Source organism: Bombus huntii, chromosome 13, assembly GCF_024542735.1.
Source record: "Bombus huntii isolate Logan2020A chromosome 13, iyBomHunt1.1, whole genome shotgun sequence".
Taxonomy (NCBI): Eukaryota; Metazoa; Arthropoda; class Insecta; order Hymenoptera; family Apidae; genus Bombus; species Bombus huntii.
This window is the reverse complement of record NC_066250.1, coordinates 8,527,624-8,540,252: the sequence shown is the minus strand read 5'-3', so window position 1 is coordinate 8,540,252 and position 12,629 is coordinate 8,527,624. Positions and strand designations below refer to the sequence as shown.

General features: G+C 32.4%; 1 protein-coding gene across 2 annotated transcripts in view; it reads left to right on the top strand.

Annotated features, from left to right (window-relative positions):
• Window positions 1-3,915: 3,915 nt before the first annotated feature.
• The window catches only part of LOC126872355 (uncharacterized), a 327,311-nt gene continuing 318,597 nt past the window's right edge, over window positions 3,916-12,629 (top strand). For both annotated transcript variants that reach the window (XM_050632210.1, XM_050632211.1), the window contains exon 1: window positions 3,916-4,738. The gene's annotated coding sequence lies outside the window, so the exon portion shown is untranslated. The remainder of the gene's footprint in view (window positions 4,739-12,629) is intronic.

The window sequence follows — 12,629 nt, the reverse complement described above, 5'->3', positions numbered from 1 at the left end:
GTTTGTTATTCAAGCCATTAAAAACTCCATTCGTACGCATCGGTCAGATAACGATTTACAATAGTTGGAAGAAAAATGAAAGAGCTGGACGATCAAAACAAAATAATTTCGATCAAAAATTTAATGAGCTGTAAGAAGATGGTGCTGGTGAGACGATGTATAATATAAAGCAAAGAATCAGGCGGGCAATAATTTCAAATCTATTGCACGATACAAATCGCAACAAGTTCCTGTTAGCATTGGAACAAAAATATATCTTGATCTATAACTTTCAAATTTTGCCTTCGATATATTTAACAAAAAATTGTTCACGTTAAAATTACAAATGTGTCGCAATCACGGAATTCGTTATTAAAAGTATTTATAATATTTTGATATAAAAATATCGAATTAAAATAACTTCGCTGATTGAAGGCATCTTTGATTATAAAAATTAATTATAAATATATTCTTTAGTTAGAAATGTAATGTACACACACACACACACACACACACACACATATGTGTGTGTGTATATATATATATATATATATATATATATATATATATATATATATATATATATATATATATATATATATATATATATATATGTCGGAGATGAAAGGACATCGGAGCTTCCCCTTTGGAACTTCGGGAAAATCCCCTAACACCGTAATCTAGATTCTATCATAGGCGTAATTAAACAATTGTCGTCTTTCGATCCGATTGTATTTGTTCGAGATTTGTGATAATAAGCTTGGACTCGAAGCGACAGCCAGTCGCCGAACGTAGCCGCGGTCACGGGATGAACGCTTTGTCTAACAAAAGTATGGAGTAATTCTATAGCTCTCCTTAAAAGAATTATTTGTAGCGGCACGCGACAGTAAACATTCCAAGGGTTTTTGTCTCGTGGCTCGCCACACGCAGATCCTATTCTTCGGGTATGATGGTTACCAGATACCGACGCATCTCCACAGTACGTGATCAGCTAGCTCGAGGGCCGTTATAAACACTAAGATCTAGTTACCTAAAGTCCTTCAAACAGACAAACAGTCTTTGTCCCAACTACGGGAATATAGGGGAGATCTATTTTTTTCAACGAATGACGTCTCTCACTAGCAACTTTCCCTCGAGGGCGGCTAGCATCTTTTTCTAACCACCGATATGGAGATTGAACAATTAGCAGCAACGTCAATTTCTCTTACTTTCTGAACGAAGGCTATCCTCGACGAATCCGATGATCTCGTGTCCTTAAACACACACATTATAGTTTTCCTCTGTGGCATCATCGGGACGGAAAGTCATTCCTTCTTGCGATCCCATCGACGAATAGAGTAACACCTTACGATCAGTGAATATTACGCGTCCAACTTAGATTTTGTAAGCACGTTCATCTATCAACCCGTCGACCGCGGATTCGTTATTGAACCTAGGATCATTGTCATTAGTTTCTCGAGTATCTAATTACCACGGTTGCTTGTTCAGTTCTGTGATAATCGTATCTGCACTAGTCAATGTCTTCTCTATTGCATAACGACAATGTGTAATCCAAGTGGAGATTCGTTTCACGCCCCTAACCCTAATTCTAATGTAAACCCGACATATATATCCATGTTTTAAATTGCGGAGGAAATTTCCATTTTCATCCCTCATTTTATATCTCCTATTTTTCTCTAATTTGAAACAGGAATTATTAAAATTTCAGTGTCTAGTAATAAATGGACATTCTCACGTACGTATATTCAAAGTGTACCCTGTGTTTCAATAAAAGTTTCCACACATTCGTCACCTATTTTTTAATAGATATACTTATAAACAATTTCAAATACAGCTTCTTTACAATAACCGCCATTATAATAACTCAATAGTAATAATACAAATTAAAAATAATTGAACACTTAATTACATACATATTGCAAAAGTTTTTGCTTGTTATGTGATTATTCTATACCATTTATTATTATATTATCTTTTATTAAAAATTATTTAGAAAGAATGAAATTAAATATTTCTGGTGTACAACAAATCCCATACTTATCATGTAACATTCCTACGATAAAAGATAATATGTATGAAGTGTAAAATATAACACAAATACAGCTTTATTTCCTTACCTTCTTATTTATGTGTCATCATAAATAAATATGAACTCACTTGATACATCATTTTGAGTATTAGCTTCCTTTACGAAATTAAATTTTTCTGCCAGGTGGAAGCAGTTTTCCGTTATTTCGTATCCTCTTCATAATGCGGAAATTAAACTTCCTCTACCAGGCGACAGTATGGAAGTTCGTTTAGTAAAACTTTGAAATTTGAACTAATATGACTGCTCACATTATGTGCGACGTTACATTTATTAGCAATAAAATCATGGTATATAGTAAACATATTTTACAATCTATGTACTATCATGTTGTGTATTGGATCGATATATCATTTTTATATGTCATTATTCAGGTCACACATCTTAAACCATATATCTTATCCCATCTCATCTCCTATATCCTGTATCGTACATGTATCGTATTATGTACTGTACTACTAATGCTTTATTACCCACGCTTTATACTTTAAAAGTTGCATATTAAATTTCAATCCCACTTTCTAAGTTTATTAAGTTTATTTTGTGGGATAGCGAATATCGTTTTGGGAAGTGGCTGTTTCTTGTGGGTTTTGTGAGAAATTTTGTGAAAAACGACTTATTTTGAGTTTTGTGAGGAGTTTGCGAGAAACAATGTTCATTTTGTAGAATAGCGAATTTCGAACCGAACTGACCGGCGAGCTAGAGCATTAGACCGACATGAGAGCGCAAACTGATTCAGTTTTGTGGGGTGACGTATTCTGTTAGTGGAAAAAGGTGATTTCTTATGGGTTTTGTAGACAGCGTTTTGCGTTTTTTAGGAAAAAATACGTCTTATGGAAATTTCCGAGTTTTCTCTTAGTTTTATTTCGAAAGAATGAAATTGTGCTAGCATACTGGAAATGGATTTAGTCACGTTGGATTGGAACATTGTTAGTGGCATAATGGTATGGGGTATATTGGATATAGAATGTAGGAAATATTGGATACGGAATGTTAATGTTGGATTGTGTATGTTAAGTATGGAAGTAGTAAGTATGTTAAGTATAGAGAATATTAGATTTGTGAAATGAAACAAGATATAAAAATGTGGGAACTATAGATGTAGATATATACCTACGATGTGTGATATGGAGTGAATGGGACATAATATGTGAAACTGAAGAGAGAATAGTTTGTGGGATTTATGATTTGTGATATGATTGTCAAGTGGAACGGGAATTATGAGATGTAGAATGTAAAAATAGGATGTGTAGAAAGAAATATAGGATGCAGGAATGTTGACATCAGCTGGGGATGTAGAACAGTAAATATAGAGTATAAGACGTGGAATAAGTTAGAGAGTATGGAAAAAGATTGTAGGTGTATAGGTAGGATAGGAAATGAATGATGGGACATAAAGTAAACTTCCTCCATTTTGCATACAAACCCATTCATTATCTCATAATTTATACACTAAAAAACATATTTACTTGAATGCTGAAGTTGCCTAAATTCAATCCTTAGAAGATTCCAACTGTTCAAAACTATCAAATTTAAACCAGCTATAGTCTAAAGAAAAATAAGAAGAAAAGGTTGTTCAAAATTCAATTTCTCATCTATTCGGCAACGATCAACACACATTTAGTTCGGACAAAGATCACTTACTCAGCACTTGTCAGCCCTTAAAAGATTTTTTAGCTCGTCCGTGTATACGCTGAAATTTCTGCACATCTGTAGCGGTAGATCTAGACGAAATCCCGAACGGCACTCTCTGATAAGAGAATGCGCGACGCGTGGGATGCTGGGAAGAGGGGTTGATGCGGTTCAAGCCGGCGCCCTCGCTTCACGAGTTTCTTCAGTGTACGCGCGTTGCTACATTCGGCTGGACTCTAGCTCGATTCCTCTCCGAGGCTCGTGTTTCAATCTTCATTTACTCGAAGATCGTGATCGTTCGTCTTCTAAATAAAATCGTCTCGATCAGGAAATTCCTTCTTTCATTGTATTTATTATTTTTTATCGTTCAGATGTTTCCATTTCTCACTGCACCGAAAAATAGGACGAAATGAAGAGAAAGAAAGAAACGAAAAAGTAGCTGCTGATTTTTGGACGAAAATCTGTGACACTGCCGATATTATATATGGTAGAAGAGAATTGGTGACAAGCGGAGCTGTAAAGTGTAATTTTCGAGTATATATCACTAATCTCCGTGATATTATCATTAAAGGAAACCGGATATTCTCCTGGAAACTTTCCAGATACTTTTGGCGTGAAATTTTGCTACATTGACCACAAACATCAATCGTGCTCGTATTTCTCGCGCGATATAGTTTGACAATACAACGGTATCAAGTCTCGATAATCAAACTATTTTGAAACAGTGTCGTAACCAAAAATGGGAAAGAAAAATAATAAAGAGGTGGAATAAAAAATATTGTCGAAAGTTCGTATAGGGAGGGGAATTATTATTTCAGTTAGAACGAACAAAAGTGACAGCTACATTACCGCGAGTGATCGAGCGAGCAATGCACTGTATCGCGAAATTTCCCTACTTAGGATCTTTCAGCGTGGTTTTCTTATCAGAGAACGTTGACAAATAGACCGAAGCAACGTTTTGACTACGAGTGAAGGCCACAATGGAATTATTCCAATACGTTGAAAGAAAATCGACGGAGGAAGACGGCGTTTAAACTAAAGGTGAGTGTAGTAAGTACATCTGTAATTTGTGTATTTGTTCATTCTTATGAGGCGATAATTCTTTAAAGATATCCACCAGTCCATCTTGTATCGTTTTAATCGTGTGATACAACACACGCTTCTTGTGTGCATCTTTGTACAGTCTATTAAATAAAATCAAAATCAATCTATTTAATAAAATCTTGTTCTATTACAACGAAAACTTAAATTTGAATTGCAGTCAAATAGACGGAATAGCGACTAGAAACATAAATATTACTAGTTTTGTGGAAACTGAGTTGTTTGTTGCGATTCAAGATGATAATTAATTCTTTTTATAATTTCTTCGTGACAATAGTAGACTTGAGGCAATTTTCTTTCTTTAAATTTGTCCCCATTTTTGCACCTCCCCACAGCTGTTTGTTTCCTTCTTTTTCTTTTTAGAGTTCTGAGAAGGATTAATTAGTAGGAAAAAATAATTGGAGTTTTAAGCTCGCGCGCCTGTAAGAATGCAACTATAGTTATGCGTAGAAGAAAGAAAATCTGCTTACAGGCGCGCCGCGATAATTGAAGGCATCGATTTATCGCTCCTTCTTGTCGAATAGTGATTCTAGAATGCAAATGGAAGGAAATTCGATGGTTTCATTGTTTACTCACCTTCTTCTCGGAAAGCGCACTCGAAATGCTTCCGTTCATTATGTAGAAAATGCATTCTTTATTGGTCTGAACGCTGTTCAAACACACTCGATCGTGCTTATTCCACTAATGTGGTTGACACTTTATAAAATATCCATTTTGCTTTAGTCACATTTATACGCGAAAGAAAATAAAATGTTTGAAATTAGAAGAGAAACTGGGAGATTTACGGTGGCTACAAACAATATTTGTACATCGTTGCATTCATTATTGCATTTATAGATCCAACTGTAATGACAAAATGTTTTATTGAAAAGTAAGAGTATACACAAAATCTTTTTGTAGTCATTGTGTTTTTAAATTTTGATAATGGTTTAAAGAGCCTTTTTTCCATTTTAGAAGACATAGGTTGAAGTATGTACAAGTTTAATCTAATTATTTGTGTCGCGGATTAAATGATTTTACTGTCAGATTTTCATCTAACTACTTCACTGGTTTATATTTCAATAGGATGGGAAGCTTCTTATATTAATGATATAAATTCACGTATATTTTTAGGTTCGAATATAATCTCGAAAATGTACGTATAAGAATTAAAATATGAAAACATGATATCAATAAAGTTTAGAACAAAGAGGTTAAAGCAGTTAACGTTATTGTTATATACATTATGTTATATTATGTATATTATGTTATGTTATGTTATATATACGTTACATATATTGTTATATATAAGTTACAGTTATTGTTTCATTACTTTATTTTTATTAATTTAAATTGAAGTTATAATTCTTCTATCGATTAAAATTTTTAAATTAATTGATAAACAATTTATTATCAAAGATTTACTCAGAAATGAATTTGGCTTGTTATCAATCTAACATGTACAATGAAAATATAAAATCAGTTCTATTGAAATTTTGAAATATTGAACATTTTTCATAATTCTCGAACTCCGAATTTTCAGATATGATACTGTTCCTTTGATTGAAATTACAACCTTCTCAATTTTGCTAATTATTGATAAACCTGTTTTCTATGTTAGCGTTAGCTGTGTAGGATTTGCGTTTTTCAAACTAATACGATAAACGAATCTAAAAGTTCACGAGCGAAAGTACGTTTGTTGAGAAGGGACGCGAAACGTGCGAGTTCCAGTTCATCGATTCGCGGAAATTGGGGATGTCCGAAATCGATAAAATCGTCGAACCACGCTTGAACTAGAGGTTACCATTAATTTTTACTTATTGATCGTTCGTCGAGTCCACTACGAACCGCGAAACTGTAATTGTTCGACGTCATAAAATGCAACGATAATTTTTCAGCAAAATATTATCAACAATTTTTGTGGTTACTTTTAAAGAACTATGAAATTGAATTATGAAATAGAATTGATTTTTAGAATTATTACATATTAATCTCATTTCGCGAAGTATGATTCATAAATTTACAAACTTTATGGCTTTATTATCTACATAGATAACCTATACTTTTCTACTTTAGCTTTTCTGCTATAAAGATCTTGAATGCTCAATCAGAAAACTAGGATACCAGGAAAACATTCTTCAAACAATTTCCTCTTTAAATCTATGCAAATAGACTTTCCTTTTGCGGAACATGATTTTAAACACCAATAGTCACCACACCTCTTTGTGGTTATTACAATATTCATGTATTTTGTATGAATAGTTTTTTATGATTACGGAGAGACTTCGTTTACTGGAATGGCATATTATCCAATGTCTGATTAAATGAACTTCTGCTGATAGAATCTACTTATCTGGACGTGAACTGTTATTATTTGAGCAAAATTATAGGTAGTGGGAGAATCAGTGAACTGCTTTTTCCTTGGCACGTTCAGATAAACGAAGTTCTATTTATGATATTTATTTTATATTATACAGAATATGCATTATATTATCATATTTTATATTATATTAGAATTATATATATAATACATATTTAATTGTTCTACTAAAACGAAGAAACTTTTAACTCATTTCATTTGTTATAGCCCATATGCTTTCATGATCTCAAAACAAAATCATTTCAAAATTGTCGTAATTACGAGAGGAAACTTTGCAATCTCTCGAAAATTTAGGTTCGAATTGTAGCTAAATATATCGAATAATTATCTGTGAGAAATTGATATTATTGATATTTACAAACAAATCTCTCATAATCAAAATTATTCGTCAAATTTTTGAGAATACGTTGAATCTTTAAAAAAATGTCAATACCTGATAATAACCAATAAGAGTTACAGTTTCCGTAATGGATTTACAAGCTTCGTCAGGAAACAACGAAATCGTTCGAGTGAACAGTTCGAAACAATCGCCAGATTGTCACGGTAAATCCTGGCAAACTGTCGACTATAACGCGTGTACGTTTCGACAAAGGCTGACTGACGAGCCGGACCAGTTAGTAACAATGTTGTCTTTGAATTTCTACCATAAATCTGTGTTTACGGTCTCAAAGTAAATTTACGTTGCTGGATGATTCGGCAAATCGAACTGTTCTGTGACAAGTGATTCTCAGAGTTCCAGTTAAATGAATAGACATTGTTACCAAAATGCGCATCGAAAACAAGGATATGGGTTACAATGGGTTTATTCTCTGAGTCTCGAGATTAGACATCTGCATTCTCAGATTTGTGGTAAGATTAGTATAAAATCCGATTAGAATCGAAACGAATAGAATTAGGATTTATTTATGTTTATTACATAACATTATTATTATGTATTATTATTATTACATTATTATGTATTAATACATAAAGTGAAAATTTTTTAATTAGAAGAATTTTATTAATATTATTGTGTTATGTATATTATTGTATTCTGTGGATATAAATATACTTAGTTCTAGATATAATTTTACAGGTATAGTGCTTGAAAGATTTTTGGATTGACAATTATAATTCTTACCTTTTTCCTGTGACGATCTATCTTAGTTTCTAGATTTTGTATCGTTTGTCTAATATTTAAAACCATTGAATGATTTATTGGTCAATTAACTCTACAATTCTTAGGGATACAGTATAGAGAATGATCGAATCGACAAATTGAAAATTTAAAAATTAGAGAATTTTCTATACTTTCCATTTCCTTTTTTTGTTCATTTGTTATCTTCCTGTTTCTTTCTTAATGGTAAGAATGGGGAGGGGGGAGGGAAAGGGAAAAGGAATAATAATTGTTGAAAGCAAAAGTATCAATGATCAATTTAATTTTAAAAGAATTAAAAAAATGATTGCGAAAACATCTTCCTTCGAATATTGAGAACTCGTAATAGAATACATATGTAGTAAAATAATGACACATGATTTTGTAATGGAAATGCAAATATAAGAACAGAATTATTGCACAGAATTGTTGGTTTCATAATGCATAAAGTTTATAATGCATAATGCAAAAAGACACCATTTTCATGAGTAGCCACGTATAAATAACTCGGGTGTTTATATATTATATGCAACGTGGATATACAGGTAATGCGTTTCAAGAAACGACGAACTTAGGTGATACTATCGTGAATTCGGTCGAGTAACATACTTTCAAAATGATATTTAGAATTGACGAGTTTCCGGGTAACTGCTTCATAACTTGGGAACATGGAAAATTTTCAGGTTATTCAGGGTGTGAAAATGAAATTATTTAATTGGGACCTGGATCGAACCGGAAATGCAGGACTACATAATGAAATTTCAAATTTCAGATTTCATGGTAAATCAGTGGCTGTGATTTTGGGTAAAAGAATTATGTCGCAATGGACACTTTATGTGATTTTTATTATGCAAATTTAGTTAAAGGTAATACTGTACATATATTGGTTTAAAAGCAGTGATTTAAATCAATCAATTGCTTCGATTCCATTTCCAGAATAGTGTTTGCAAAAATATTAATTTGCATAAATGCCCGCAGACTATTCATTAGTATTATATCAGTAAAATTCGGAACCAATTTGAAAATTTATATAAAAATTACAAAATATTTATTGCAAACATATTTTTGGTGAAACATTAGCATATTAGTATAACATTATTAATAAAATTATGATGGCCTGATGTGGTTACAAAGATAATGAAATTTGAAAATGCTTTGCGCAGGACGTAATATATTTATGGAAGGTTTCCACGAATGTTCCAATACTTTCTACTGTAGGTAGAGTTGAATTACGTTTGTGTTGCTTTCAGATTACAGTTTTAGTCAAAACATTGCGCATTGATTTCTGTAGCAGGCATTCCTATAGAATCCATTACGAGTGATTTAACGAAGTTCGATTTAGATGTCTGCGATAACTCGATAGGCAAGGGAGTAGATTCAAATAATTTTCCTCCCTATATCCATGCGAAGACGTAGGCAAAATCCATTTGCATTTAATAGCGATGATAGAGTACTTACCATTCATCATAGCGAATTTCATCGGAATATTACATTACGAAACAAATATCCTCTTAAATTACTAAGAAGGTATGCGGTACTGTTCCATTAACTGGAACTGGAAAATTCTACTTAACAAGGGATTTATTGAAATTCTGCTGAGTTCTTATTATCCGAGAATCGAACGTTTCTTATGTAAGCAGTTTGCAATCTACTTACGAATCCTTTTTTCATTAATCAGCCTATTCATCAAATTTTGTATAACTATAAATTTTTGTTTTCCAATTTTCCATATACAGTAACTTGAAAAGGTATTCGAAAATTCATAGAAACTCTATGAATATATTACGTGTATTGCATAAAACATGTTATTATGATTTATCGACGAAATGTAAAACGAATCTGGAAATGTGTAAGGAATTAACAAGATATTTATTACATATTTCAAATTTCACAAGGATATAATATACACATAATATATAATATACATAAGGAATTCATAAAAAATTTCTATGATATGTATCCAAATACTTTCATGAACCACTGAGCCCATAAGGCCATCTTCGAATATACTGTCTTCATATATTCATGCATCAATGTGTTCCGATAATCGTTGTTTTGATAATATACATCACACTGTATTTTAAAATGAGCGATTTTTTAAATACGTCATTCTGACAAAACGACGGTAGACATTTAAATCGATCGTTCCATTAATCGGTGTTCTGACAATGTCAATGTAGATCCTATTGTATCAGAAAATTAACGATTTTTTGGATACATCACTTTGACGAAACAACGACACACATTTTTTTACCAATACACGAATAATACCGATCATCCCGCTGGCCTAGCTGCCTGCCAAAGAGTTATAACGGCAGTCAATTTCGGGGACTGACAAGGTTATCAGTGGAAGCGTACCCGCGCGATTTTCCGCGACCTGTCTGCGGATAACCAGTGCTCGCCGCTATAAAACAAAATGATAAATCACTTTCGTCGGTGGTTACGTTCGTCAAAGACTTGCCATGAACGAAGGGAGTCAAGGAATCTCCCTATGTTACCTGACAACTGGAAACTTAATTAATCACGAGAAAATCAACCAAGAGGTCTGGTGATTCCGGTGCGCAATTAGTGGTCTTAATAGACAGAATAAGTAGAAAGAGAAAAAGAAAGGATCTGGACAATGGTAAATAGCAAAACATATTGTCGAAGGTAGCTTACTATGGAAAGAAAAAAGGAAAAAGAAGAAAAACTGGCTGAAAGAGAACGGTATGTGGTTGGAAAAAGAAGAGATTGTGTGACGAGGGATAACGATGTGTAACGATGTATAAAGAAGGGCATAAAGAGACTAGAAAAGGTGGGAAAGAAAGTGTGTGGGACACGTGATGAGCAAACAAGGGGAAAGAGGATGAAAAACAAGTAATTCTCGGAAATAAAGTGTTAGAGATAAAGTTGAAGTGCTATTAAGAGTTCTATTATAGTACTGGGAGTGTTTAGAGAACTAAAAAAAAATTATCTTCTTCCGGAATGGACAAGTGTGATTTCAAAAATATTTGTTGCGGACATTGCTACAATTTGTGTAACGCACAGTATGCAATTTCCTTTCACTTTATAGTTTTGATTTTTAGATGTGTTCTCTTGTATTAAAATTCAATTCTGTGGAAACTTCATCACTGTCACTATAGTTCTAAATTATTAATTTAAATACTCTATAAGTTTTAAATATTATATACCGATTAATAAAATTTGGATATTGAATAGTATATTGTACAATAAATTGTAAAATTACGTTTCCTATCATGCATGTACGTAAATTATATTTCATTTGAAAATTATTCCACGAATCCATTAGTCCTACCACTTTTAATTTTTCTTAACAGTTTGCTTTCCATAATTTGAAAACGTAGGTGTGTATAAAATGTACTTGCATCAAGTTCCGGTAGGACGGTTTCAATCGGCCAAAGAAATTTTATCGACGATAAATTCTGTTACTGGCAATGAGATTGCGCGTGTGTATATAAGTTCAATCTCACTTTTTATTAAAAAAAAAAAAAAAAGAGATATGATAGAAATCGGGTCGACCGTGCACATTTTCAAGAGACTACGAACGAAACGAGTGACATACGATTTGTGAAAGCGAATCATCAACGAGTAGATCGATCAAACAGCGGAGATGAAAGAGAGCAACGACGAAATTAAAAATTTATCGTTTATGAACGACATGCGATCACATCGGAACACCAATACTGGGATCTATATTAACCCTTTTTTTTAATCGATAAACTTTTTACAAGTTTGCATACCATAAATGTTTACAGTAATGCTGCTTACTATTATCATTTACTTTTAAACTATCTATTAGAATGGAGTAGTAATTACAATTCAAAAATTTGGAGCTATTCCGTGTTTTATCCAATCTAAGAATTTAAAGAAATATTAACTTAATAAAAGTTAACAAAACTTTGTTATTTAATGACTAAAGAAATCTATAATTAACGTTGATGGAAGTAAAGATTAATAAAATTAAAAAAAACTATCACCTTAAAATTCTCCCATTTTAGAAAAATTTTTAGTTAAAAATTTAACGAAATAAAGATAATTATTCTTAATACCTGTAGCATTAATCTTAAATAAATAATTAGTAAGAAATTCGAAAAGTTCGTAACTTAATTGCAGAACTTTTCATTTCATCGTGTTCCCAATATTCGTATTATTTCGATAGATTTAATTTCTGATACATCCTCATATTTGCAAACAACGTTTTCTGATTCTGTTTCGTCGTTTAGTTAATTTAAAGTATAAAATGACTAAAAAGTTAAAAGTGTATTCAAGTTTCAGAATATCTCTCGTAATTTGAACTTTTATCAAGGATGTAACTTCTCTGAGGGACGAACTGTACC